This window comes from Urocitellus parryii, chromosome 2 (assembly GCF_045843805.1).
Source record: "Urocitellus parryii isolate mUroPar1 chromosome 2, mUroPar1.hap1, whole genome shotgun sequence".
Taxonomy (NCBI): domain Eukaryota; kingdom Metazoa; phylum Chordata; class Mammalia; order Rodentia; family Sciuridae; genus Urocitellus; species Urocitellus parryii.
Window position 1 is genome coordinate 119,494,450 of NC_135532.1, and position 27,745 is coordinate 119,522,194.

The following is a 27,745-nucleotide window of genomic DNA, read 5'->3' on the forward strand; positions in this document are numbered from 1 at the left end:
ACTGTAAGTCAAGATTACACCTGATACGTAAAGAGCGTTGAGATGGATTCATCTGAGAAGAAGTTTTGGAATTTGCTTGCTTAGGAGCTAACACTATTTCCATGCAGAGAAAGGACTTGAGTAGCTTGATTTGGGCCCCGGTGGATTCCGGTTGGGGATGTCTTTACTGATTCTTGCCTTCCTCCTACACATAGAGCTTTATGTTTAATAGGAATCCAGCCCCACTGGTTTATAAAATGCAGGTAATGTGACTCTTAGTGGCAGCCCTGTGTGGGGTGGCCCAGATAGGCCTCCATTCCATGCTGTGTGGTCTGGAGATGAGGTGTCCCCAGACTCCCATGCCACTGCAGGGGTGGAGTGATGACAGATGAGAGCCGTGGCCACTCAGTCTGTCCTAGTGTGAACGAACCAGAGGCCTATGGGGCCTGGCTGGAGGAGTCACTAGGGGTCTCTAGGGGCCACTGGGGTGTGCCCTAGAAGCGTGCATTCTCCGCCCCTTGCTCTCTCTGCTTCCGGCCACCGAGAGCCGAGCAGCTCTGCTCCACCATGCCCTTCCTCCATGATATTCTGCCTCACCTCTGCCTGGAACAGTGGAGTTGGTCCACTGAGGACTGAACCTCTGAAACTGAGTCAAAATAGACTTTTCCTCCTCTCAGCTGTTCCTGTCTGGTATTTTGGTCCCAGTGGTGAAAAGCTGACTGACACATATGCATGCTTTGTTGGGGTGACGGAAAAGGGCAGAAATAGGAAGAGAAGATGGAATGTGTGAACTTCAAGCGTCCCTTGGAACAAAGTCTCTTGTCTGGCTTCCTGATGCAGAACTACTGGGTAGTCATTGGAATTTATAATTTGTCCCTAATTATAGCAACAAAAACAGCTTGATGTCTCATTAAAAGGACTTCAAGTTTAGTCCAAAAGAAGGAGATTTGGGGAGGAGTGTGTGGAAGGGAACTGGAGACTCTTCACACTTGCATTGGAAACCCTGGCATAGTACTGTCCTTATCAAAAGAAGCATGCAACTTTAAACTTCCCAGATGCCTCATTCAGAAGATCATAAGGAAACAGGTGAAATTAGTTTTAACAATATGCACTACGTTATTTGCTTCATTGGCAGTGTTATCTCAATCTGTGATCAATATTTAAAAATTTAGCCATTTGTCCTTTTCTGTTCTAAGTCTTTGAAACACTGTCTGTGCCTTGCTCCTCCAACACATGCCAGTTGTGACTAGTCACATTTCAAGTGCTTGCTGAAGTCAGTGGCTACCGTATTGGACAGCAGAGCTCTTAAATCATTCTTTCCCAAAGGGAAGCAAAGGTTGTAACTAAAATTTGAAAGCATCAGGTCAAAAGTTGGCTGGACCATACAAATGCAAAGCAGATATTTGTCGTTTGTCTGCCAACAGGAAGTGTACTGTCCAGCTGAGGAAGTTCTGTGGCTGGCTGGACATGGGCCTTGGGGTCACTGAATGAAGACATGTTTTCCTGCCTGCAGGACCGGTCCATCAGCCGTGAAGTCTTGGAAATTTTCCTCTCCCAAGACCTCTAGTATTTTTCCTCACTTAACAAGTCAAGGATTTATTTCCTGGTTTTCAATGTCCCACATAGCCACTAAAATGTGTCTTATGAGCCTCTTGGGAACCTCAGGAATTCACTGGAATCCCATCCAGGGGTGACATCCAGCAAAGCGGGATGGACACCCAGCTGCTCTGTGTGGAGGTGCCTGAACCCAGAGTCATCACTAATTTCTCACACTGCATTAGGCTTCCAGGGATCGGGAAGCATGACCAAGATGTCCCAGTTCACCCTCGCTGCAGGCTGGTGGTCGGGTTGGTAACCACCCAACTGGATCTGTGTCTGTTTCCTTCAGCAAACTCATGCTCCTTGCTGGGGAGAGAGACAGGGCCCAGCTGGTGTGGGCTGCCCCCCTGCAGCCCCTCGGGCTCCTCAGCCAGACCACATTGCATCCTGTGTCTTCCACACCTCCCCAATAGGTCCATGAGGCATTCACGAAAGCTGGATACACACAGGAGCCCCCCATTTGACTTTCAGAGGATCAGCGATGTCATTTTCTACCTGGGTGAAGGATGCGAAGCAGCATTTCCTACCCTGAGCTAATGCTGCAGGTGAATGACCTGTTCTGTGTCAAGTCCCTGGCCGCAGCCAACGCAGCCACAAATTGCACCCAGCCTGCCTGACTGCCAGCAGTCCTCTCCCACGGGCCTGTCACACTTCTAAAAAGGTGACATTTTAGCAGCCTGTTTATAAAACTGCCAAAGGAACATTTATCATGAGGTGCAAACAAAGGCAGTCTAAGAGAGATGTTTTTCGCTGGGCTTTGCAGAACTGGGAGTCTTCTCCCAGAGAACCAGGGAGGGACACCTCTGTTCATCCCCCAGCCTTGCAAGAGCACATTCCAACCAAACAGGGGAGCGAGGGCAGGCCAGGAGGTGCAGCTGGCTGGAATGTGCTGGAATATACACCAAGGGGATATTTTTCTGACAACAGTTGGTGAAAAGAATTCAAGAGATCAAGGAATTACTGACTTTAAAAACCCCCGACTGACTGTATTTGCCCCCAGAATCCTGTTAAAATTCAACAGGCCACCCATGATTGGAAAGTAAATAGGCATTTCCTTCAATGAGCTGGTGATAAACCCACTATCCACCAGGAGCGGCTGGGAACACAGGCCTGGGGGTAGGAAGCAAGGGGGTTTAGGCAGCTTGCTTTCTGAACTTCTCAGAGGAAATCAGAATCAGAAATTAATGTACCAAACAAGCTGCCATCAGAAAGTCATTCATTAACAAAGAAAACCTAAAAATAATCAGAAGATCTGGCTGCAGCCATCGATGCCAGCCACTTATGGAGCCTGCTACCTCTTTACTTTGGAAGTCACAGGCCGGGCCATCCGTGTTACATTCAGATTCCAAGCAATTAACTCTGCTGGACCAACCAGTCTTGGGTTACCCCTTTCAGGATCAGAGGGAGCAGAACTGAAAGGTGTTCTGAGCAGCTTCGGAGGCTCCAACACCCACCTCAGTCAACTGCTTATAGCCACAGCACAGACCCACACAGATCAGATCCCCTCCCCACCCTCTCCTTCTTCCCTTCTCTCTTGTTCCCCCACCCCCTTGTCCCTGTCTTCCCAAGAAATGGAGAGGAGACCTGGAGGCAGAGGAGAGCATCAGACAGACAAATTTCATGGTATCCTGGAAATGGAGAGAGGCACTGTGGCCTCTATCATTTAAAAGTTACTCTGAGGAGCCACTTACTGGCTGGGGTAGGAGATAGATGAGGAACTTAAGGTAACATCCTTATTTAGAAGACTGATTCTTTCCTAGGTTGTGGGCATCTTGAAGGGAAGAGCTATGTTAAGGTCACCTTTAAGACAGTATGTAGCCAGGCACGGTGGTGCACACCTGTAATCCCAGCAGTTTGGGAGGTTGAGACAGGAGAATTTCAAGTTCAAAGTCAGCCTCAGCAACTGTGAGGCCCTAAGCAACTCAGTGAGACCCTGTCTCTAAATAAACTACAAAAATAGGGCTGGGGATGTGGCTTAGTGGTCGAGTGCCCCTGAGTTCAATCCCTTGTATCAAAAAAAAAAAAAAAAAAAAAAAAAAAAGACAGTATGTATTGTTTTTCCTGACTATGAAGGAAATACGTGATCATTGTCGAAAAATTAAAGAATGTGAAAAAAAATCTCTTTTTTCATTCAGCTTTTAGATAGTGTTTTGAACAAAATAGGCACTTAATAAAATTGTTCATGTTGGAGAGAGATAAAGGAAGGAGAGAAAGCAGGAATGAAAGATATGGATTAGCTGGGATGGTGACCTTTCCTTTAAAAGGTACATAATCCAGCAGTGGCCACATGGGGGCCACAAGTCATAGATGCTAAATCCGCGACGTGTTCGATGTACACTCCGGAGCAGAGGCTGCCTGTAGCTGGGGCTGCCACCCCTGCCGCTGGGCTCAGGAATCCCTGGGAAATGTAAAGTGTATTTATCAGAGAAGGAGGAACTGAGAATAGTTGGCCTAGGGAAGAGGAGCATGGGGACAATTTGAAAATCAGTATGGAAACAGTATATCCATTTTATAAAAAAGCAATGTGTGTTTATCAGAGAAAAACTGGAAAGGATGAAGGACTCCACTAGGGACAGTCCCACTATTTTGGATTATTCTCTGGAATCATGCTCCACCAAGAGGGGTTATGGCGCACACGGTGGGTCTATATAGCACTGAGAAAGACAGGACAGAAGAGCACACCAAGTGCTGAGGGTGTGGGGCTCAGGTGAGCAGGTGGGGTTCCCTGCAAGCTTTGAAAATGTGTGTGGGCGTCCTGGTCCACATGCAAGAGCAATGGTTGACTGTGGCTTGTGGTCAAAAGGTTTGAGAAACACTGTACCCCATATTTCTTTCTGCTTGTTTCATTAACTAGCTTATTAGAACATACTTAGAAGTTAGTGCATATTAATGAAAATGTCATTATTATTAACCTTGCATGCCATCAAGAGCATGCAAGAGGATCCATAAGTCTTTCCCTACCACTGGGAATTTATTTCACTTCATTATTATAAGTATTATGAGAAGATCTTTCTGCATATTTTTTATGCTTTCAAAACTAGGTTCCAAAAACGTGAAATGTTTATATCAAAGGATATGATTGTAGCAGAGATGAAATTTAATAGGCTACATAAACTTGGAGATAAATGCAGTCTGTAAATCTTGTAGCTGACCTTGACTGACCCCCACTTCCCTGTTTCTCTCATTTACAGAAAACTTAATCTCTGCACTTGAAGTTAAACTTGTCCCTCTGGCTTACAGTTCTGTTTGCTCAGTTTAGGCTGCCCTCCTCCCCTGGCTCTCCCACAGGGCCTAAGTCCAGGAGAAGCCCAGGGAGGCAGGATCTGGTGCCTAGTTATCTTCTGCCTTTGATAATCTCCCTTGGGTTGTCACTCCCCTCTTTGTTACTTATCACTTTGTCTCTGTTGTCCGTCCCCTGTGCCCTTGAGCAATCCTGTCCACACTTTCTGCCTCCTCTTAGCCCAAACAGGAAGTGCCTCTTGGTCTGCCGGCCTCGTTCCTGTCCCAGCAGCTCAGAAACTCTCAGCAACTCCCTTGAGCCAGCCTGGGCTGCAGGGTGCTGGGAGCCCACCTCGTCCACTTCTCCCAGCCAGTGCTTCTCGGGCCCCTGTTGTAGGCCTGGCTTCTCTGTCCTGCCTGCTATCTCCCCGGCTGCTCCTTGGGTACCAGACAGTGGTATCTTTTGCTCTGGGAACCTCCTACATTTATCTGGGTTTTTCCACTCTGCAGTTTGTGCCAGCCATGAAGCTTACATCTCCCTTCCAGAAAGCAACTTGTTATTTAGAGGCAAGAATGTCAGTAGCCAGCAGGGCCGCCCCCTCTCCTTTTACCCCGCCAGCTCTCCATTAGCCTTTGAGCGGAGGCTGCGCTCTTCCCACACACAAGGCCCAGCTAACAATCGAGCACTGTGGGGACACTCGGGCATGGCTCCTCTGCCAAGTCCAGGCCTCCTCTGAGGGGCAGTCTTACTCCAGCGCTGGCCATGGTGGGCAGAGGCCTCCAGGCTGCCCTGCATTCGGAGGCTCTCCCTGTTGCCCTTCATAGGCACCAAATCTGCCTCATCCCCTCCCATGAACTTCCTCCTGAGGTCCTGTTGACACAAAGTGCTTTTCCAAAAATAAAAGGGCCTTGGAGAATTGCTAAACATCATCACAACTTTGATAAAAATCTGGGAAATGTGTTTTACATATGGGACAAAGAAGGAGTTTGATTTTGTTTACTCTAATAAATTGGAATACAGGGAATTTAAGTGCCCAGGAAGCCCTCTAGGTTGCTATCTGGCCCCGTCTGCCTTCTGCAGCCCAGGTGAGCGCGCCAACGATGGACCAGGATACCATGGCCTGATGTGAAACCCAAGGAATCTCAGGAGCTGGTTCTTTGGGGAAGACAGCTCAGCAGTTGTGGCAGAAACCCAAAGAAACAGAGCAGACAGCCTCAGGTTGGCAGCACGGAGCAGCATTCCAGGGGTCCAGGCGGGCATTTGGGACCTGCACCCCCCCCCCCCAGCTCCTGATGGCCTGAGCAGCACCTAGCTGGTGATGAGCACCTGGGGCCGGGCTTCTCTGGGTTACTGTGTATGCGGACCTAAATGGCACCTTTCTAGCATGCGTATTCGACTCTGCAAGCCTAGGGCCCTGAGACCACACTCCAGCAAGCCGCAGGTGACACCATGGACGCTGTGGTCCACTGGTTGTACTGTGAGTCCCAAGGACGTGGTGTATGCTCATAGAGCTCCATGTTCAATGCCAGAGGCACAGACGCTGTTTTGATAATTTACTCCCCTTATCCCCAGACCTCATGACCTCTTCAGGGGAGGCTGGCAGAGTGACCCTGAGGAGAGTCACTGAGAAGCAAACCTAAGCCCCTCACAGCCTCCGGCCACTTTGTTTCTGTGAAACCATTGTCACTTCCAGCCCGAGCAAGCATTTCCTAGGGACAAGATGCGTGGCCCTGAAATGACTTCATCTGATAGATGCATGTGGCACTAGATGACCTGAGTCAACCAGGCTGTCACTCCCCTGCCAGTCTTCCTGGTTTTGGAGAAGAAAGTCCCTGCCAAATGCCAGTGGTCTTTGGACACTGGCCTCTGCCCCTGTGTTGGGAAGCCATTGGTGTCCCAGGGCTGTCTCAAAATGCCCTGAATAACTGAGGGAGCTTGGAGGGAACAGGAGAAGCCCTGGCCGGTCTGTTCAGGAGGCCCTGGGTTCCCGAGGATCTCAACCTCTCTCTTGGGCAGGCAGCTGCTCTTTCGATACCTGGGCAGTGCCAGACCCTGCGTTTGTACCCAACGCTGGCCCCAGCCAACAGCCAGAAGGTATAGCGCTCTCTCTTCCAGGGGCTTCTCAAAGACGGAAATGATTTTCCCAAAAGCCTCCAGAAAACATGTCCCTGGTGTTTCATCAGCACAGATCAGCCCACGAGGCTTTGCACACCAGTCTCCACTGCTAAGAGAGCCTCAAGCCCTCGGCCTATGTCCGGCAGGGGGAAGAAAGCTAGGTGGTTAGAGCCAGGCTTCTCTCCATCCCTGTTCAACAAGAGAGAGCCGGCCACTAGCTATGCACCTGAGTGCAAGCCACGCTGCCCGGCTGGACCTGAATAGATCAGGGGGCTGTTGTGTGTGTCTTTCCAGTTGCTTCCTTTTAATGGTAAATGGTACTGAGTTCTTATTTATAGTGATAAGAAGAGTTTTTAAATGTCTTACATTTCAGTTTTTTAAATGCAAGTTAATTTAGAGAAAAATATTAATTAATGAATAGAATGTCTGATATATGAATGTGGCCAAAAAAAAAAAAAAAAAGAAAAAAAGAAACTTGTGGAAAAATGAGAGGTTTGGAAACTATCTCTGAGCTGCCTCTGCCCAGCCACCGGGTCCTTGGGCCTTCCAAATCAGGAAGGTGTGCTGTCTGGAGAAGCTCCGCTGCTCAGCCCCTGAAGCTAGAGTCTGTGGGTTCACAGCCTGGCTGGAGTAGAGCCACCTGAGGATCATGCGTGCTCCACCTTCTGCTGGCCACAAAGGGCTTCCTCTGTGTTTTTAAAAAGCCTCATGGGCTATTCCAATTTGCAGGACTTTGGAGAATCTTTTTGAAGCTGAAAGTTGAAGGGCAACATCAGTTTGACCTATGGTTAGACTGTCACCATCCAAGAGACTGTAACCCGTCCCATGTCCACCATTAACCCAGCCTAGAAGGCGGAGATATGCGGCCTGCTGACCAGAGACCAAAAGGGACAAGAGCATTATTTGGGTGAATACATTTTGAGAATACTGTTTCTCAAGCAGGGTTTTCTCAATAAACGTAGAAGGACGGTTACAAAGGCAAGGAGATGCTAGTGTTCGATGGTGATGTCTCTACTGCGGAATATTCAAAAGCTACTCTGAAAACCAACATCCATGTTGTGTCCTTGTTGATATAAAAATACTGCAACACGGGCTGGGTGGGCTCCATGGTAAGAGCGCTGGCCTGGCACGTATGAGGCACTGAGTTCTCAGCACCAAGTAAAAATAAACTAACAAAATAAAGTCACTGTGTCCATCTACAACATTATAGGTACACACACTGAAGCGTTGGGCCACACAGGACGCCAGCCCCAAGCTTCAGCTGTTCCCTGCTCCAGGCTGAGCGGGGGCTTAGAGATCAGGACAGTCCCTGAGTCGGCAGAGCAACCCCATTTCTAGATATGGTCCTGATCAAGCTCGTGGGCAGGTCTTGCGGGGGAGCTCCCATACTGCCACAGCCCTTGCAAAACACGGTCCCTTGCAGGCCACCCCCTAGTCAAGGCAAGGTCAAGGAGCGGTTCTGTGGAGCCCAGGAGGCTGCTCTTCCTCCTTATCCATGTTTCCTCTGTGGGAGGTTCACTGGCGGCTTCGTGTCCCTCTGTGTCCCCAGAGCTCCCTTGTGCACAAGCAGATGTTCACAGGGATGGCTTTGGGCTGCTATGAAAGACAGAAGCCACAGAGGCCCCAGCGGGGGGAGACCCAGGGAGAGATGGAAGGAGCCTCCTGGGACTCTGCAGGCGCCCCTTCACTGAGGACATCCGTGTCATGGGGACCAGGAGAGAGTGACCTGCTGAGATGAGGGGCTTGTCCTGGAAGACCCTGTTGCTGCTCCGCCCTGGCCCCATCCTCTCACTCTTCATCAGGTATTTCTTTATTCCACGATATTTATCAAGCCCTGCGTGGGCCAAGCTCAGGCAAGAGTAGAGGAGTCCTCCTGGAGGCCCAGGTCAGGCCCAGAGGCCAATCCTTTGTCTCCAACTACAGAACTCCATGTAGCCACAACTTCCAGCCGGGGAAGGACTGACCTGGGGCTCCTCTCACACAGCGTCTTTCTGGGGACCACAGCTAGCACCGGGCCTAGCTAGGAAGGCTGGCGTCCTCCCAGGGTCTCAGGGACTGGGGCTGTCCTGGTCCCGCCAGCAAGACACTGACTCAGGGTCCTTCTTCTCCTTGCCCCAGTCCTCAGAACAGCCCTGGTCCCACCCTCGCCCTCCTCACCGCGAGGTCCTCACCCGGCCATCTGGTCTCTCTGCAGGCCGATTTCAGGAGCCCACATCCTTGGTGTAACCCTCAAATTTTACACCTTGATCATGAGCCTTTGACAACAAAGCCTTACTTAACACTCCAGAGTCATGTCTGGAGCTCACGGTCACATCCCACGCTGGAGAAAAGAAGTTTCACTAAGAACTTTGTTGTCACAATTAAAGTATAAATAGGATGATAAATAATAGCTTAGATCATTAGGGTTGTATTCTTTAATTCGACCACACATTAATCTCCCATCTCATGTCACGACACACACATAGGTGTGGAAACTAAGGAACAATAGGCCTGCAGAGCCTCACAGGCCTCCTGCCACAGAGGAGCCAGTAGATGCATGGTCCTAGGACCTTGCTTCACGGGGGGACAGCCGGTCTCTAAGCCTGGCGGCATTTAAAGTGTGAGAGCTCATGAACAGAGCACTTATTCCAGAGAGGAGCCGGGCAACAGCGCTCGCTGACTAGTGCAGTTGAGAATGTGTGCGAGTGCACGCACGTGTGAATGTGCATGTGCATGTGCATGTTTTGATAGATGGCTGATTTTATTCCTGGCTAATTTTATTTTTGACTTTCTTTTTGTCCCAGTGTTCATTTAAATCCCGACCTTAACTAATTTCTTTTTTTCTACTCACAGAAGATAACACCTTTGACAGCCAGGACAGAAAGTGACAATTGGCAGGCCTGGGGAGCAGGCCCTGACATGTTCTCTACACGTCAGCATCGATGATTTTATGGTTAAGTTTGTGTGCAGAAAAAAGGAACACAGACATGCAAACAGACTCCTGCTTGCCAAGCCACCCTCTTCCTCTGTTGGTGTTAGAGGTCAGAGCTCCAGCAAACCAGATCTCCCTCCCTGTTGGAAAGCGCTCTGGTGATGGGCAGTTATGCCTACAGGGACCACAAGGGACGTGTATCTGCATGTGTGTAAGCTGCCTTCATTTAAGGGCTTCAATGTTGTAGCCCCAAATGGCAGTTATTTTACTTAGTTGCCTTTGGTCAGAACGGCCACAGTTCCCGGGGCACTTTAAAGGAATATCGGCCACCAGCCCAGACACTATATGTAGAAAGGTGTGGGAACCACTCTGTGCCTCCATAAAAACCCTTTCAGTTAGAGTTGGAAGTGCTCTTCCCACCATGCCAGTGCTGACATTGGTCTCTGTCGTCCCCTCTCGGAGTTTATCTCGGCCCCACCACGTCTTTTAAAGATGGTGGGTCACCGTGGGTGATGGTGCAACTCGTGGAAACCTGGGATTCCAGAGGGCCAGCTTCAGTTCTTTCCTGAGATGGTCACTATACCTTCTGGGCATTCCCGTCACATGGTGGGTCTGCACTCCCCTGCCCACAGGAGGCTGAGGTGGACCTGCTCCCAGCTCTGATGGACAGAGGGCACACAAGCTCGGGGGAGAGGACATAGTGGACCAGGAGAGGCTATTGTCCCTTTACTGTCACCTATGAGTTCTCAGGCTGTAACACAGACACTGTAGAGTCCCGAGAATCATGCTCTGGAGCAGCAACGTTAGGTGGAAGCAGGACTCCATGAAGAGGACAGAGGCTTCAAAGCCAATGTTCCTTCTGGAATCACTATTCAAACATAAAAGAATCTCACAAACAACACTAAATGGTGATTGCATGAACATTCACATGGGCGAGGGAGAGGGCACAGTTCACAACTGGCCTGATTCCATTCTTCAACAGGTCTTGAAATGCCCTCCCTCTTCCTAGTTTAGACATGGCTTCATGTTAAAGGACAGCAACCCATCTGCAAGCATGACTTTCCTTCTTCCTTCTCTCCAGGAGCAGCTCAGAAGCAGTGTGCCCAGCGTGCCCACGAGCTGGTCAGCCCAAAGGCCTCACTAGTTTTTGTTCCTGAAGGTAGGACATTTTTGCCTCCCAGAATGCAAAACCCTGTGTTGTCAAATCCATCCCTCCTGACCCTGCATCTCCAGCCCTGCTGTTAAGGCAGGGTTTCCTTTATGCATGCTTTGATGAGTGAGTGCAGTAGCTGTGGCCGGAAGACAGCCTTTGATCAGTTAAATTGATGAAACTTCTGGAGCATTTTATATGCATTCCTCTACTCTTTTACAATTTTGAGCTACTATATCCACTTTGCAGATGGGAAAACCGAGACTCTGTGAAGTGCGTACCGTGGCCTACAACACACAAGGTCAATATTGGACAAGGTTCTGCTCTTGCTTTTCTTCTTTCCCTCAAAGCATCTCTACATTCTCTCCCAGGCTTTAGGGACTTACCCAATGGCACTCTGTTCCTTGTCTTGAGGCAATTTTGCCACCAGGGACAGTTGACATTATCTGGAGACAACTGGAAGGAGAGAGTTACTGTTAGCTTCTGGTGACTAGAGACCAGAGATGTGGCTCAACATCTTCCCATGTGCAGGGCAGGTTCCACAGCAAAGAGATCTCTTGTCCACAATGTCATTGTCAGGGAGACTGCCCTACACTGTTCTCAGATCGTAATGGAGTCTGTTAAGCGAAAGAGGCTGTTAAATTGCATTTGAAGGTGGCCACGAGGGATAGTTGAAAATACATCAAAGAGCCATGTTCCAGTCCCAGTCCACCGTTTGTTAACCTCATAGCTCATGAAAATGCTCTCTAAGCTTCACTTTCCTAGGATCGAGGGGGTGACAATAGTATGTGTAGCATCTGACTCTTTATTAATTTACTGTATCACGTTTATTGCCTCCCGTGTGCTGGGCAGTGCCCTAGACACTGAGTGTGCCACAGGGAACAAAATAAGTGTCATTCCAATCTGTAGGTGACTTCGTGGGAAATAGATTAGGAGGGCTATGAAAACCCAGCAAGGACACATGGAATCCACTTCTGGATGGTCAAGAAGCAACATCAAACAGAGGAACCAGGAACACAAAGTTGGAAAGCCAAGGAGAAGGGGAGAAAGTAGAAGATGCTGTTTGTAAAGCGCAGAGGGGAAAAAGAGCCAGGGGCAAACCAAGAGCTGGAACCATGTAGCCCCACAGAGGGAGGCGCGAAGGAGGCAGCAGGTGCACCTGGGGGAAGCAGAGGTGTCCTCTCAGAGGGTCCTTGGGCCAGGCCAACACAGACAAATGTCAGCCTGGAGGAGAAGAAGGTGAGGTTTCCAGAGGAAGAGGATGACATGATCACCTCCAGGCTTCAGAAGATCAGGTAGGCTGCAGGGTGGCAACTGAGTCTGCACCTCAGGGATGGGATAACCTGTTGTGATCTGTCCATGGAAGCTGTGGCTGCTGCCCTGCAGAAGAGGTAGAGGCATGGGGACAGACAGAGGAACTGAATTTAAGAGAGATCAATCAAGTCCTGCCACGGAGGGGTTGGCCAGAGGTTCCTGTCCCATACTTCTGACCCTGCCATGTCATAGCACTAGACATGTCCCCAGTCAGCTCACCAAGCTGGACTCTTGGCAGGGCCTGTGTCTTTGCCTCATTGGAGGGGCATTTTGTGGCCTCTGCCCCATGTCCGCCATGCAGCTGCTAGGGCTGTGGGGCAGGCGTGTCTCTGGTCTGTTGGGAAGGGTGCCCTAACCTAGCAAGGATGTTTCCAAAGGAAGACAGATCTGCTGTATGGTCCCCATGGATCCAGGGTGATTTTCTAAAACCTACCTAGAAAGCAAAACTGGAAATATCTTTCAAATTAAAAATATCCCTTCCCCTAAGAAATTCACTCTTGGAAATCTGTTCCCTGGAAAGAGAGCTGCCCACACAGAAAAGCCTGGAGTCGGACCTCCACATCCATGGTTCCGCAGCCCAGCTTGCACCAGTGTGACTGCAAAACACCCCCCTGTACTTAGCATACATAGACATTTCATGGTCTTTATTACCTAAACAATACCAGGGTCATCTTCCCAGCTGCTGTGTGAGCAGGCTCTGGTCCCCTCCCCATCTTATAAGGGCACTAAGCCCATCTCTGGCTCTGTCCTCATGACCTGTCTAAACCTAGCTCCCAAGGCCCCAGCTTCAGGACTTTCACGTTGGGATCACAGCTTCCATTTGTGAATTTGGGGGACACAAACTTTCAGTCCTCAGCAGGCTCACTAAGTCATTAAGTGTGGTCTTTGAGAACACGGGCTCCGGGGCCGACGGAGCCCTGGTCCTGACTCTTGCCAGCCACGTGACCTTGGGAGAGGTCTTGAGCCCTCCTGTCCCCTGGTCTGCTCATCCATAGAGTGGGCATCACAAGGCATCACAAGGATAAGCCAGTTCCTACCTGTGACGCACGGCTGGGGCAGCGCTTTGCACATACAAAACACTCAAGAGATGTCCCCGTCTTCATTCTCTTCTAGACCCAGTGAGGGCTTAAATCAGTCTTCTCCCAAAATACTCGTCCTACAAGGATCCCCTCAGCTTTCTTTCTGTCCCAGCCTTTGGTGGAAGCTCTCAGTTTAAAAAACAAAAGAGAGCTGTGTTTACCACACACAGACAATACCATAGTGATGGGGGTTCACGAAGGACACGTGGCGGTCCTGGGGCGGGAGGGGGAGGGAGGCGTTGGTGGGGGCAACTTGCCATGTTGCTACTTGCCGTTTTCAAAAGCTTTATTTAACCACTGTAATTTGTGACTCTCTGAGGGCTAAGTATAGAGCAACACATAAAGAGGCAAACGGCTCATGCTGAGCCCAGTGAGCAGGCTTCCCCACCTGTTCTCCCACGGGCTCTGGTCGCCTCCTCCGTCTCCTGTGTACCTGTTCTGGAAGCACCCTGTCTGTCCCCTAACCCAGCCTCCTCTGGGGGAGGGCGGCAGGTCACTCCACGCCTGTTCTCCCGCCCACCTCTCAGTTTTGGTTTCCAGCTCCCATTCTGGTTTGCTACCAATGCAGCAGCTGCCAATCATGGCGAGGGCTTGGGCAGAGTCCGTGCAGGGAATGGAGTGACCTGTGGAATGACCAGGGAGAGAGCCATTTCCAGGCAAGCAAGCCGGGAAGTGTTGTCTGTGGACTGAGAGTGGATTCCAAAGTGGGTGAGCTTGGGTCATTTTCTGTGACCTGTGACACACGATTTTTTCCTTCTAGTCAAAGGTTAGTCTCTAAACCAAGGCAGAAAATGTCTGTGTCTGGATTGAGACATGGTTATTATGCTTAGACCATATGTTCTCGGAAATAGTAAGATATTAATTTCCAGCATGTTCTAGGAACTCTTCCTCTTTTGCATCCCGGCCAAGAGGCAAATGGCTCTTGCCATGTGCAGCCACCGTGATGTGTCACCTTACCACAAGCCCAGAAGCAAGGCAGCCAACTCCAAGACATGGACAAAACTCCAAACCTGGGAGCCAAGATAAACCTTTTATCTCTATAAGCTGATGATTTCAGGTATTTGTTGTAATAACAGAAAGCACAGGACATAGAACTCTACCCGGCCCACACCCTCAGTGCATTGCTGAAGAGTGTTTACAAAGTTTCTTTACTCAGTACAGCAAGTCTACCTCTCAACAGAAAATTAAAGGGCACAATAAGGGCAAAAATCACAATTTGAAGGAACTGAACAAATATCAAGCCAATTCAGATATGGCAGGAATATTGGAATTTGCAAACCAAGAATTGAAAACAGCTATGATTAGTATGTTAAGAGTTCTAACAGGAAAAGGAGATGCCCTGGAAAAACAGGCAGGTAACAGAAGCAGAGAGATGGAATTCTAGCAATAGAATGCTATATAAAGAACCCTGGGACAGAGTGATCAGCTCACTAGTAGACTGAGGGAATAATCCTGAGATTGACAATATCTTAGTAGAAACTTCCTAAAAGAAAACAGACCATGGTGGGTAATGATGATTGAGAATTTCTACACATTTAGTGTTAGATACCAAACCATACAGAGATCCAAGAAGTTTAGAGAACACCAAATAGGTAAATGCCAAAACCCTGTGCTTAGGCATACCATATGCAAACTGTGTCCTAGCAAAGATAAAAAAATAAAATCCTGAAGAGACCAGAAGTAAACAAAAATACCTTATCTTTATAGAGGATCAAAAATTAGAATGATATCCAATTTTTCCTTAGAAGCCACAGAAGCAAGAAGAGAATCAAATGAAATATTTAAAGTGATGAGAGAAAAAGCCCATTGGCCTAGAATTCATACCTTGTAAGATGGACCTTTAAAATTGAAGGAGAAATAAAGACCTCAACCATAGAAAAATTAAGGGAATTTGTTGCTGGAAGAAGCACCTTTTGAGAAATGTATAAAGCATTTCTTTGGAGAGAATAAAAATGACAAAGATCAGAAGTTTGAATCTACGTAAAGAAAGGAAGAGCATCAGAAAAGAAATAAGTGTTTAAATTCCTAATTGATCTAAATGCAATGAACTTTTAAAAATAACAATAGTAACAATGTATCAATTATATATTAGTGAATGATTGACATCGGTGATACAGAAAAGGGAGGGAAGATTATAAATATCTTGTCATCACAGGGTATTCACACTACTGTGAATTTGTGTAGTGGATTGCCTGAAAGTGAATCAGTTATAGATCTGTAGTTTAAACTCTAGAACAATCAGCAAGAAAAGTTTTTTAAAAGTATAATTTATATGCCAAGAAAAGGAAACCACAATTATATAAAATTCTCAATTAAACCACAAAAGGTATAAAAAAGGAGACCAACAGGAACTAAGAGCAAGGGCCACCAATAGAAAATGGCACACATGTGGACATTGATTGATTGAACGCCACAGAAGATCACTGCAGGTTAAAAAAAAAAAATCTCTGCAGGTGTCCGCGGTCTGAGTACATCTGCTAGAAGCAGAGATGCTTACGGTGGATCAGAAAATAGACCTTACAGAAAACAGACTGTATGTTTTTATAAGAAACACATTTTATTTTATTTTATTATTTTTTTTTAATATTTATTTTTTAGTTCTCGGCAGACACATCTTTGTTGGTATGTGGTGCTGAGGATCGAACCCGGGCCGCACGCATGCCAGGCGAGCGCGCTACCGCTTGAGCCACATCCCCAGCCCCCAAGAAACACATTTTAAATATAAAGATGCATATATATTAGAAATAAATGGATGGAGATGTTATCATACCCAACACTCTCAAAAGAAAGTGGAGCTGCTATGTTAATTTTAGACAGACTAGACTTGAGAGCAAGGAAGAGTGTCAAGGATTAAAAGGGAATTACCAAATGATAGAAGACATAAAGATCCTTAATGTGCATGTGCCTGATAACCAAGCATCAAAAATAACTGAGGCAAAACCTGGTAGGACTGCAGGAGAAACAGGTGACACCCATTGTTATGCCAGATTCCTGGGATCCCAATAGACCTCCAGGAGCCGAATCCAATGCAAGCACACATGAGTCTTTATTGCAAGCTCCAGCCTGGACTCACAACCATTCCCGATGCAGTGGTCCCCAGGGAGTGAGTCCTGGTCCTTTGTTCAGTGAGATTTTATAGATTTTGGGGGGATACTCTATGCATCACAACATCACACAGCAAATCATTCCATACTGCGGGAAAATCAAACAACAACTCTTAACATTGATTAGCACATTCACTGGCGGGAACAAGTTGGGTAGGTGTGATTGGTTAGTACAAGATGGGGGTTCGTTTGAACTGATTGGTTTAGGCCACGAGGGGTGTACGTGCTAAGCTACATGGTTTCCCAACATGTTATCAACCACCATAAACTACTGGGGGGGTCATCTGGCATCCCAGGTATTTTCCCTGTCTCATGCTGATTGGTGGTTGCTAGGGGGGTTGCCATGGGTCCTCACCTAGCCTGACTGAATCAGGGACACCTGGCACCACAGATCTCTCCTGTTATTTACAGACAACTCTGCAGGGTGGGTATGTGCTTAGGAGTGCTCTGTGGGTTTTTCCAAGGACAAGGGTCATGCCCCCTTCCTTAGGACAGGCCTTGAGGTAGAAGCTGCTGTTGTTTATTTATTTTTTAAAAAATGGAGTCACATTAGTTTCTCACCATCAGTCGGAATGGGAGAATCAGCCGGCAGAAGAATGTAGCTGAACTGAGCTGTACATCCATCAACTGGGCATAACTGACATCCGCAGATCACGTCATCCAAGAGCAGAGGAAGCCACGTTCTCCTCAAGCTCACGGGGAATGTTGACCAGCAGAGACCACATTCCAGGACACAAAGCACACACTGACAAATTCAAAAGAGGAGAAGTCATGCAATGTCTACTCTCAGACCACGACGGGAGTCAACTAGAGTAACAGAAAGATAGCTGGAAAACCCAAAGCTGTTGGAGAGGAAATAACACGCTGCGAGATAACACATGAGTCGAAGGAGAACTTTGAAAGAATTTTTAAAATGCTTTGAACTAAATGAAAATAAAAATACATCTTGTCAAAACTGTAGGATTCAGCAAAAAAAAAAAAAAAAAAAAAAAAAAGCAGGTCTAAGAGGGAAGCCGACAGCATTGCCAATGCGCATTAGAAGAGAAGAAAGGTCTGACAAAGGCGTGTCCACAGACTCACAGGGAGGGTCTCTAACCCAGCAACAGCGAGACGAATGGGCACACAGGACCGAGAGTGAGCCCCAAGGTGAACCGTGGACTGGGGCACAGCGAGGAGGCCTTGTGTGTCCACTGACTGATGCGGACACGGCTCTGACACAGTGTGGACAGCAGGGATGGGTGTAGAGAAACTCTCTATTTTCCACTCAACTTTGCTGTGAACCTAAAACTACTCTAAAAAATTTTTCATTAGTTGAAAGAATCTTTTGATTGAATTGTCAGAAACACAAATCTTTTTAATTTATATTTTGCCAAATTAAAAAGAATTCGTTTTTGAATCGTGACACAACTAATTAACTTCTGGGAGACATAATTTGACATGAGAATTCATGGTCCCTTTTTACATTTATCTTTAAATCACATATGATTCAATAAAGTACTTATTACGGATTCCACTGCCACTCACTCTGATGAGTACTATTGAGAAATATTAATCTTAAAATACACAGCTCGGAGATGCGGGGTCATCTTTATTCATGACATTATGTCCCCAGCGCTGTCTAGATGTCACTTACAGGATTTATCTGCCTGTACCTCGGGCCACATTTGCACCCCTGTCCCCTTCCCAGGCACTGAGGGCTCCCCATCATGCACAAGACTGGCAAGGTTCACAGAACCATCCCGAATTGCTTTGGATCTTACTTTGGTTGGGTAGTCGTGGAACCATTTGTATGTTATTCCCAACACAGATAATAGTTGTCTCTCCTGTCTTAGCTATTAAAACAAGAAATTTTACCCTCAGGAGATTGGGCAACAGGATGACCATCTTCTATTCTGAAGGGACAGAGAATGCAGCTCATTTCTGGCCAGGTCTCAGATTCAAAGGGCATTTCACCCACACGGAAGCTGCTCCTGCAGGTGGTCCCTCAACAGCACAGGTTTTCAAAAGGAAGGGTCATCAAGAATTTTTATTTTGTTTTTATTTTTCTTCTTCCTACTTTGTTCTTAATGAGCACATGTTATGGATGTAATAAAACATTCTTAAAGAGTCAGAACCTTCGTTTGTTTGGAAAGCTTTGAAGAGAGAGCTTTAACTCAGGAATTCTTAACCATTACTTCCCTTGGGTGGCCTGGGGAGCCCTCAGAGAAACACTGCTGGCTTAAATGGAGTGTCAGTCTGAGCCAGACCTTGGCTCGAGTTGGAGACAATGAATGAATGGATGGATGGATGGATGGATGGATGGATAGACACACAGATAAACAGAGGAAAGGAAGCCAGTAAAAGACTTTCAAGAGGCTCATGAAAATTTTGTTGAATGCCTCATTACAAGAAATGCCCTTCCAGAGGGCCAAGCCTATCTTTCTCGTCACCTGAGCATTTCAACCAGGACATGTTAACACTAAGCATCTCCCCTTCCTGAGGCAGGTTTAATCTGCAGACCCTGACAGGTGACATTGCTCACAGTGTGGTCCCTGACCCTTGGGGGCTGCACAGGACTCTGGGCCAAGCATCTTCAAAGACCTGTCAGAAGTTGATGGCTTAAGTACATCAGGATGACCTGGCCCTGGCATTTGGTGGGGTCCCAGGGGCATGTGGGGGTGAGGACAGGAATTCAGAACCAGGAAGTCACTTGCAGCCTGTGGGAGAGCCTTTCAATTAAAGCTTTTAACATTTTTCCAAAAGCAGCCCCCAGGGACTCAGCCTTTCTCATCTCTACATTGATGGATGGCCGGTTGTCACAGTGGAGGAGATGCCCAGCGGCTGCACACACCAGCAAGGCCCAGAGGCTCCTCCCGCCCCCCCCCCCCAGGAAGCTCTGGAGGCCCACAGGGACCCCAGGAGCTCTGGGCAAAGTCGACTGCTAAGGAAATGCAAAAATGCTGTTTTCAGCAGAAATTGTCCCATTGTTTACTTGCCTTGTCTTTGAGTCACTGGAGACAGAAACAGCCCTGTTCTGGGGTCTCTTTACAGACAGATGGGGATGCAACGTGGTGCCCAGAGGAAGAACTGGCCCAGACCAGTTGCCTGGCTCCTCCAAGACCCCCTTCCCAGGTCTCTGCAGCGGAGTGACAGTGTCCGACCTGGAACTTCCATTCTGACTCCAAAGGGGGGACCTGGTCTGTGCACATGAATGTCTGCTACGCTCATCTATCACCTTCACACACGAATCCCAACTTCGGTGTACATGAATCTGTGAAGTAGCATTTAAAATGAAAAGTGGCATCTAAAGAGTTCAGATTTCTGTTTCTCTTGAAAACAAACCTGGCATCCCTGGGCTGAGTCCAGAAGGCAGCTGCCCTTGGAGTGGGGCCCAGCTCCTGTCCCACTGTTCCCTGGCCCTCCTCACCTGTGTCACATCTCCTCAGAGCTCGTGTACCCCTGCACCTCCATCTCACGATCAGAGCTCTTCAGGAAAGCAGAGGCACCAGTTCAGATCCACGGGCTGCACGGCTGAGGAGTCACGGCGGGGCCTCCGCTGTCCCTGGCCCTGGAGAGCTGACTTGGAAGAAGGAAACTCCTGGAAGCCAGGTGGGGTCTCAGCAGTGAATTTGTTTGGCATGGCCCTGGCCGTGGAGGCCCTACTTCTCTCTGAGTGGCCGAGTAGCCAGCTGAGCACTGCAGTGCTGGGGAGGTCACCAGGCCCTGGCCCCCCTTCAGCTGTCAGTGCTCCTCCATGGGGCCCTCTGTCTCGAGGGAGCACGCTGTCCATGCTGAGGCTTTCCCCTGTGACCATGATGGCTGGGGAAGGGCACACGGCTCACCCTTGATGACTTGCAGCAGGTTGGCAGATTCCCAGCATGGGGAAAACTCCACTCGATGGTGAATTTGCTGCATTGCCCCTTTACTTTGAACACCGTACCAGATATGAGTTTGTTATTATTATTATTATATTATCAGATTATTTAGAATCATCACACACTTATTTATCAAAAAAATTATATTTATATGATATTTACAGTTATGTTATATTTATATTAATAATTATCTTCACTTAGGACCCAACTCTGTTATAGATACAAATCATTTTCAAATAGTTTTAACAGCCCTTGACTTTTCCATGGTTCAGGCATGTTCTGAAGAAAGAGCAAACATCCTTTGTTCAGAAATTTGTCAAGAGTTGGTTTCTATTTCAGAAGCCACCTGAAGGCAGCATCATCCAATGCACCGGGGTGACCGTCCCACCCGCTGCGTCCATCTGTGTGGATGCTTCATCCAGGATTCTTCCTTCCTTCCTTTCTTTCTTTCATCTATAATTGTAAAAGCCTGATTAATTCTGTATATATAATTTAGAGGAAACAAATAAAGGTATGTTCCAATGGAAAACCGTGAGCTGCCTCCAGCACACCTGGGGTAGGAGCGCACTTGGACCCCGTTGAGTGTAGATCACGGAGAGCAACACAAAGTAACTTTGTCTGCTGTGCAAATCTGTATGTCTGGTACGCGCATCTATCACCTGCACACATGAATCACAACTTCGGTGTACATGAATCTGTGAACTAGCACTCCACGGAAAGGGCTGGGCCAACTTGTCTCCTCGCTGTTGAAGAAGTGAATTTTGTCCCCAGCTGAGCATTCCTTTTGATATTCTTGGTCTATCCATGGCCCACCCTGTGGCCTCTCTCTAGAGCAGGTCAGAACACTAGCCTGGTTCTCATCATGACTTAATTAAAATATACAACATATGCTCACTTTTATATCTGAGTAAGAGTTGTGCTTTCATCTTAAACTGTCTTTTAACAGTAGTCTTATCTGGGTATTTGGAAATTTTGATGCATATCTTACTAAGAATTACTTGCCTTTATTGTTCTCTTAGAAGAGGATATTTATTTCAGGGTAGTCATACATAAATTTCATTTCAGGATAGTGAAAGGGTGTCCAAATATTTGTCATGAAAGGGAACAGGAGGCCTGACGGGGTTTGGAATCACAGATTCCAACAGAAATTCTCTGAACCAACCCACATATGTAACTGATGAGCTGCTCATTCTTTTTCCCAGTCAAAAAGAAAGTTCTAGAGCTCTGAGCTATTCAGAGAACTCGAAAGGCTGTGGACTGTTCTGGAAGCCGTGCCCCCCTCTCTCAGCTCCAGCACAGTTCAGATAGATGGTTATATAATAGCTATTTATGAGAACCATTGACCCAAACTTCTGTTTTCAATATCTTCCCCCAGATCATCAAGCCTATTCCAGACAAATCTCATTGTCCAGTCATCTTGGATAATGTCCAAAAAGAGTAACAAAAACCCTTTCCCCTGATTCCCACCCTGGATCCCATGTGGTAGCTGAGGACGGTCCACCGGCAGTGCGCTCCCTCCACAGCCTCTCAGGACTCCCATCCTCACTTCCAGCCCAGGCAGGTCTCAGGACCAACTATGGAACACCTGTACATGAGGCCACATTCAAATTCCAAAGGGATGGGGCTTCAGGCTGAAATTTCTTGAAGCTCAGAAAGAAGCAATGAGCCAGGTCACCCATCTGGACACTCCCACCCTGGCTGCTGGCTGCTGGCTGGGAACGCCCTCGGTGGACAGTGATGAGTGAAGGAGAAGAAAGATCCACCTCTGGTTGTGTTCTACCAAAATATCCTTGTTTCAAGATATCACTTTCCTTTTATTTATTAAACACATCTACCCTCCAAAAATGTACAGGAAAGCCTGGCAAATAAAAATAAACTCTAGAAAATTCATAAGCCAGGCTCATAGATTGCTTTATTTGGAGGATGATTCTCACACATTTTTTTCCCTCCACCCACCAAAAGGAACATGCAGAGTAAATGAAACGCAGCCCGGCAGGAAATCATCGATAGGGCCCATTTAAACTGTAGGCAGAAGAGCAAATCTCCACATGGCTATCAGGAAGCTCGTTCGTCTTTCTAAGCCCATTGACGACCAAATAGCCGAGAGTGCCTCTCTGAAGGAACCAGAGAAAGGAAGTCCCAGTAACTGTCCCCACTCTGACGATACACCTGGGCATTCATTTTTGGGGTCACTTAATGTAAGAGCAAGGCTGCTTGGCTTCATGCTCTAGCTCTCTGGCTCTCAAGCTCTGTGACTATGGGTGAGATATGGAAGTTCCATAAGCCTCAGTTTTCTCATCTGTAAAATAAGGAAAACATACAGTGCTAGATAAGATCACACGTTATATACACGGTTGAGATGTCAGAGACTCCAGAAGATAGTGAGCACCGTGCCTGGTGTCCACACTGTAAACATTTCAGACTTGATTTTCTGAGACCACATGTTGGTGGGGCGGTCAGTACTACTAGAAGGGTGACACTGTAGACATGATGGCTTGCAAAGAGCAGCCGCTCCAAAGAGAAGACAGGAGGCCAGGCCTTGGAAATGGCAGGCCACCTCCTCTTGGGCATGAATGACTGGCCTCCTCAGGGCTTTCCTCTTTATGTCCTGGAGTCCTCCCCAAGGCTGTACTTCCCCTCGATTCTGGGGTTAGGTGTGTGTGTGGCAAAGAAGGTTTAAATGCCTGAATGAGATCTGTCTCCTGGTCATGGATGATATTATTTGTGGCCACGGAGTTTCACACATCAGAGAGCAACGGTGTCCGAAGGGTTAATTGAGTCTAGAGGTTAACTTCTCAATAAATAAAATTTGCTCAATGAGAAACTAATGTGACTCCATTTTTGAGAAACCAGCCTCTACCTCAGAGCAAAGCCTGTCCAAGGAAGGAGGCATGGCTCTTGTCCTTGGAAAGACCCACAGAGTACTCCTAGGCACATACCCACCCTGCTGAGTTGTTAGTCTGTAAATAACAGGAGAGATCTGTGGCACCAGGTGTCCCTGACTCAGTTAGGCTAGGTGAGGACCCATAGCAACTCCCTAGCAACCTCCAATCAGCATGAGACAGGGAAATACCTGGGATGCCAGATGACCCCCCCAGTAGTTTATGGTGGTTGATAACATGTTGGGAAACCATGTAGTTTAGCACGTACACCCCTCGTGGCCTAAACCAATCAGTTCAAACGAACCCCCATCTTGTACTAACCAATCACCCCTATTCAGCTTGTTCCCGCCAGTGAATGTGCTAATCAATGTTAAGAGTTGTTGTTTGATTTTCCCACAGTATGGAATGATTTGCTGTGTGATGTTGTGACGCATAGAGTATCCCCCCCCAAACCTATAAAATCTCACTGAACAAAAGACCGGGACTCACTCCCTGGGACCACTGCGTTGGGAACGGTTGTGAGTCCAGGCTCGAGCTTGCAATAAAGACTCTTGTGTGACTGCATCGGATTCGGCTCCTGGAGGTCTATTGGGGTCCCACAAATTTGGCACAACAGTTAACTTCTTAATAAATAAAATTTGCTCAAGTCACACAGAGAATTTGTGCCTTTTCAGAGGGGACTAAACGGAAGCTGCAAATTCCTGAGTATAGTGTGATGCCGGTTTTTGGTTGAGTTTTTTTAAAGAGGACAAAAATAATATTGCAGGCATATGTGTAGGTGGAGTTTCATCAAACCTAGTGAAGATGGTGCAGAGATCAGAGAGTAGATGATTCTGCCTTTAAATCATGTTGCTGTATAAACAGTTAATAAGCAGCATGCATTACTTTTGTAATAGAGAGAGGGGGAGAAAGATGGGAAGGAGAGGAAAAGTGAAAAAGGAAAAGAGAAAAAAATTATTTCTTGTTTATTCTCCCTTTTGTTTCCTCCCTATGATCTTTGTCAGCTTGAAAAGTTTGAATCCATGTGTTCGAGAGAGAGGAACCTCCCCACAGACACACACACCAAAAAAAAACTATAGGAACACCAGTGGCCATGAAGGAGGTATCCACAGAGGCAGCCGCACTGCATGTTCACTGTTGGCACAGATTGATTCCAATTAACACTGCTCTTTAAACTGGCCCTAGAGCAAATACTGTCTTCCAAATCATAAAAAAAAGGTGAAATTATTCTCAGCACAGTTTTGTTATAAATATCTTTGAGTTTAGTAATTTGAAATGTGGCAATCTCTGAAAGACATATCAGAGGGACAAATTAAAGAAGTCAGAAGATAGGTTCAGTGGTGTACGCCTGTAATCCTAGCAACTCAGGAGGCTGAGGCAGGAGGATCTCATGTTCAAGGCCAGCCTTAGCAACTTAGTGAAGCTCTAAGCAACTTAGTAAGACCTTTCCTCAGAATAAAAACTAGAAATGGTTGGGTATATAGCTCAGTGGTACAGCACCCCTGGGTTCAATCCCTACCTCAAAAAAATCATAAATAAGTTGGGGGAAAATACCATTATAAATAAGTTGATCATTCTGCCTGAAATGACCCCACCCTTCCCATCTCATCCAGCTAAAGCCTTTCAGTACTGTCAACTGAATTCCTTGCTATAGAGTTCAAGAGTCACAAGTTTGTATTCTGACTCTGCTAAATGCTGTATTACCTCCAGCAAGCTGATTAACTTCTCTAAGCCCTGTTTCCTAATCTTTAAAATGATGAGGAATTAAAGTCAGAGCAATCATGCAAAAAAAAAAAAAAAAAAAAAAAAAGAGAGAGAGAGGGAGAGAGAAGCCATCCAAATTGGAAAGGAAGAAGTAAAATCATCTCCATCCCTAGACAACATGATCTTATCTGCACAAATACCAAAGATTCCACACACATACACACAAAGAGGTATTAGAGCTAGTAAACTCATCCAGCCAGGTTACAAAATGGAAAAAAAAATCAGTACACAAAAATCAGCCTACATTTCTATGTACTAAAAGTAAACAACCTGAAAAGGAAGTTAACAATATTCCACTTACAGTAGTGTCAAAATAAATAAATAAATACTTAGGCATGAACTTAACCACGGAGGTGAAAGACTTGTATACTGAAAACTGCAAAACTGTACTGAAATAAATGAAAACAGACACAAGTAAATGGGAAAACACCTTATGTTGCATTGATGAATGGGAAGACTCGATATTGTTGAGAGGTCATATTATCCAAAGCAATCTATGCCTGCAATGCAATCTCTATCAAAATCCCAATGACATTTTTTTTTGCAGTAATAGAAAAATTTGTCCCAAAATTTATATAGAATCTCAAGGAAACCTGAAGAATCAGGTTGATTCTTGATTTCAAAACATTGCAAAGCTATAGTCATCAAAATAGTGTGGTGTTGCCATAAGAAAGAAAATAGACCACACTGCAGAACAGAGAGGTCAGAAATAAACCCTCACATATGATCCAATGAAATTCAACCAGATGCGAAGACCCCTCACCAGGGAAAGGACAATCCCTTCGACAAATGATGCTCAGAAAACTGTGTATGCATATGCCACAAGAAGTGGGACCCTTGGCTCACAACATAGCAAAAATTTAAAAAAAAAAAACTTAAAATGGATTAAAAACCTAAATGCAAGGCCTAAAGATAAACAATTACCAGAAGAGAATGTTGGACTTTGCAGTGATCTCACGTATATAACAGCAAGAGCACAGGCAAGAAAAACAAAAGTAGGCAGATGGAACTACATCCAACGGAAACAAGGTTTGTACAACAGAGGACACAACTCCTGCAGGGCAAGGGCAGCTTGCGGAAGGGGAGAAGGCACTTGTGAATCACGCATCTGATAATGAATTAGCATCCACGGTATTTTAAAAGCTAATATGACCCAACAACAAGAATCAAATAACAATAATAGAAGATGTGCAATGGTCTTGAAAGGGCATTTCTCCAAATATGGCTATAAATGGCCAACATATGAAAACAGTTCCAGTATCGCATGTCCTAAGAGAAATACAAACCAAAACCACATTGAGGGGTCACATCATACCCATTAGGATAGCTACTATTTAAAAAAAAGAAAAAAAGAAGAAAGAAAATGTGAGCATGTGGAGAAATTGGAACTCTTGGGCACTGTTGGTGAGATGTACAATTTGTTAACTACCGTGGAAAACAACAGGGGTTATTAAAAATTACAAACAGCACTATCATCTGACGGTGGTGTGAACAGCACTCCATTTCCTACCTATGCAGAGGAGCATCTGACTGTGGTGTTGTAGGGACAAACGAGGCAAGGCACCAAAATAGCAGGAAACAGTTTTATTTGGCTGCAGCCAGGTTCAGAGGGCACAGCTTTTGCTGTAATCAATTAATCCCCTGAACCCCGAGTTCAGGGAGTTTCAGAATTTTATACCCAGCATGTAAGGGGAGGGGCTCAGAAGTTCACAGTCTGCAGAAGTTCACATAAAAGCAGCTTTTTCTTTCACTGTTCTGGGCAAGTTAACCCTTCAAGGACAACACCTGAGAAGGGGAGAGCTTCTTCTCCCCTTTTTTTCCTCCCCCTGCCAGCTGTTACCATGGAGCCCATTTGTAACTTACCTTAAAAATGTAGACATCTCTGTGAAGCCCAGCTCAAGGCCAGAGGTCTTGTTTGCACATTTCTTCAAAGTGCTATACTGGATACGTTTGTGAAAAACTAGTAAGGGGGTGTCCAGCACCTGGAGTGCTGGTATCTTCCCGGCCAGTGGCCAAGTAAAACAGGGCAACATGAAAATAGGACGATTATCTACATTGGACTCTTTCACAGAGACTCTTTTGCTGACAGTCCTAAAATCAGCCATGGTGAAGAGGGCTTTTCTGTGGAGAAAGGGGGTGCCACTTTAGTGTGAACAGCACCATGGTTTCCTGCCTATGCAAAGGAGCATCTGACTGTGGTGTGAGCAGCTCACCATTTCCTGCCTATGCAGAAGAGCAACATGAGGCTTGGAAAGCTCACTTCCCTCAGGTGCTTTGGACACTGAAGGACAAGGCCCAGCTTCCTGCCACCTGTCTGTCCAATCCCAATTCCAAACAGGGGCCTCCACAGTGGTGTGCAGCCACTGCAAGAGGTGACATGGGGAGGCACCAGGTAAAAGGGAAAGGAGCGGACTTCTGCTCCTACCCTTGGCGAGGACCCCACCCCCTCCTGCTGGAGCTGAGGGTGCAGAAGTACCAGAGGCCTTGCTGCTGCTGCCCAAACCAGGACCACAAACGGCTGGTTATAAGCAACATCGATTCACTGCGCATAGTGATAGAAGCTGGGAGCTTCAAGATTGAGGCAGTGGCTAACTTGGTGTCTGGTGAAGGTCGGCTCTGATCCCAAGAGGACACCTGGATCGCTTGTCCCATGGAGGGGTGACTGTTGCGTCCTCACAACACAAGAAGGGCCTGGCTCCTTCCCTCCTGACTTGTGCAAGATGTGATGGCACCCACCAGGGCGGAGACCCCTGGCCCAGTGCCCTCCTACACAC

At 46.9% G+C, this 27,745-nt stretch overlaps 1 long non-coding RNA gene across 1 annotated transcript in view; it reads right to left on the bottom strand.

Annotated features, from left to right (window-relative positions):
* Positions 1–3,849: 3,849 nt before the first annotated feature.
* The window catches only part of LOC144253316 (uncharacterized), a 75,225-nt gene continuing 51,329 nt past the window's right edge, over positions 3,850–27,745 (bottom strand). The window contains exons 2-3 of the long non-coding RNA XR_013343266.1: positions 11,361–11,430; positions 3,850–3,976 (exon numbers count right to left, since the gene is read on the bottom strand). This is a non-coding gene — a long non-coding RNA (uncharacterized LOC144253316). The remainder of the gene's footprint in view (positions 3,977–11,360; positions 11,431–27,745) is intronic.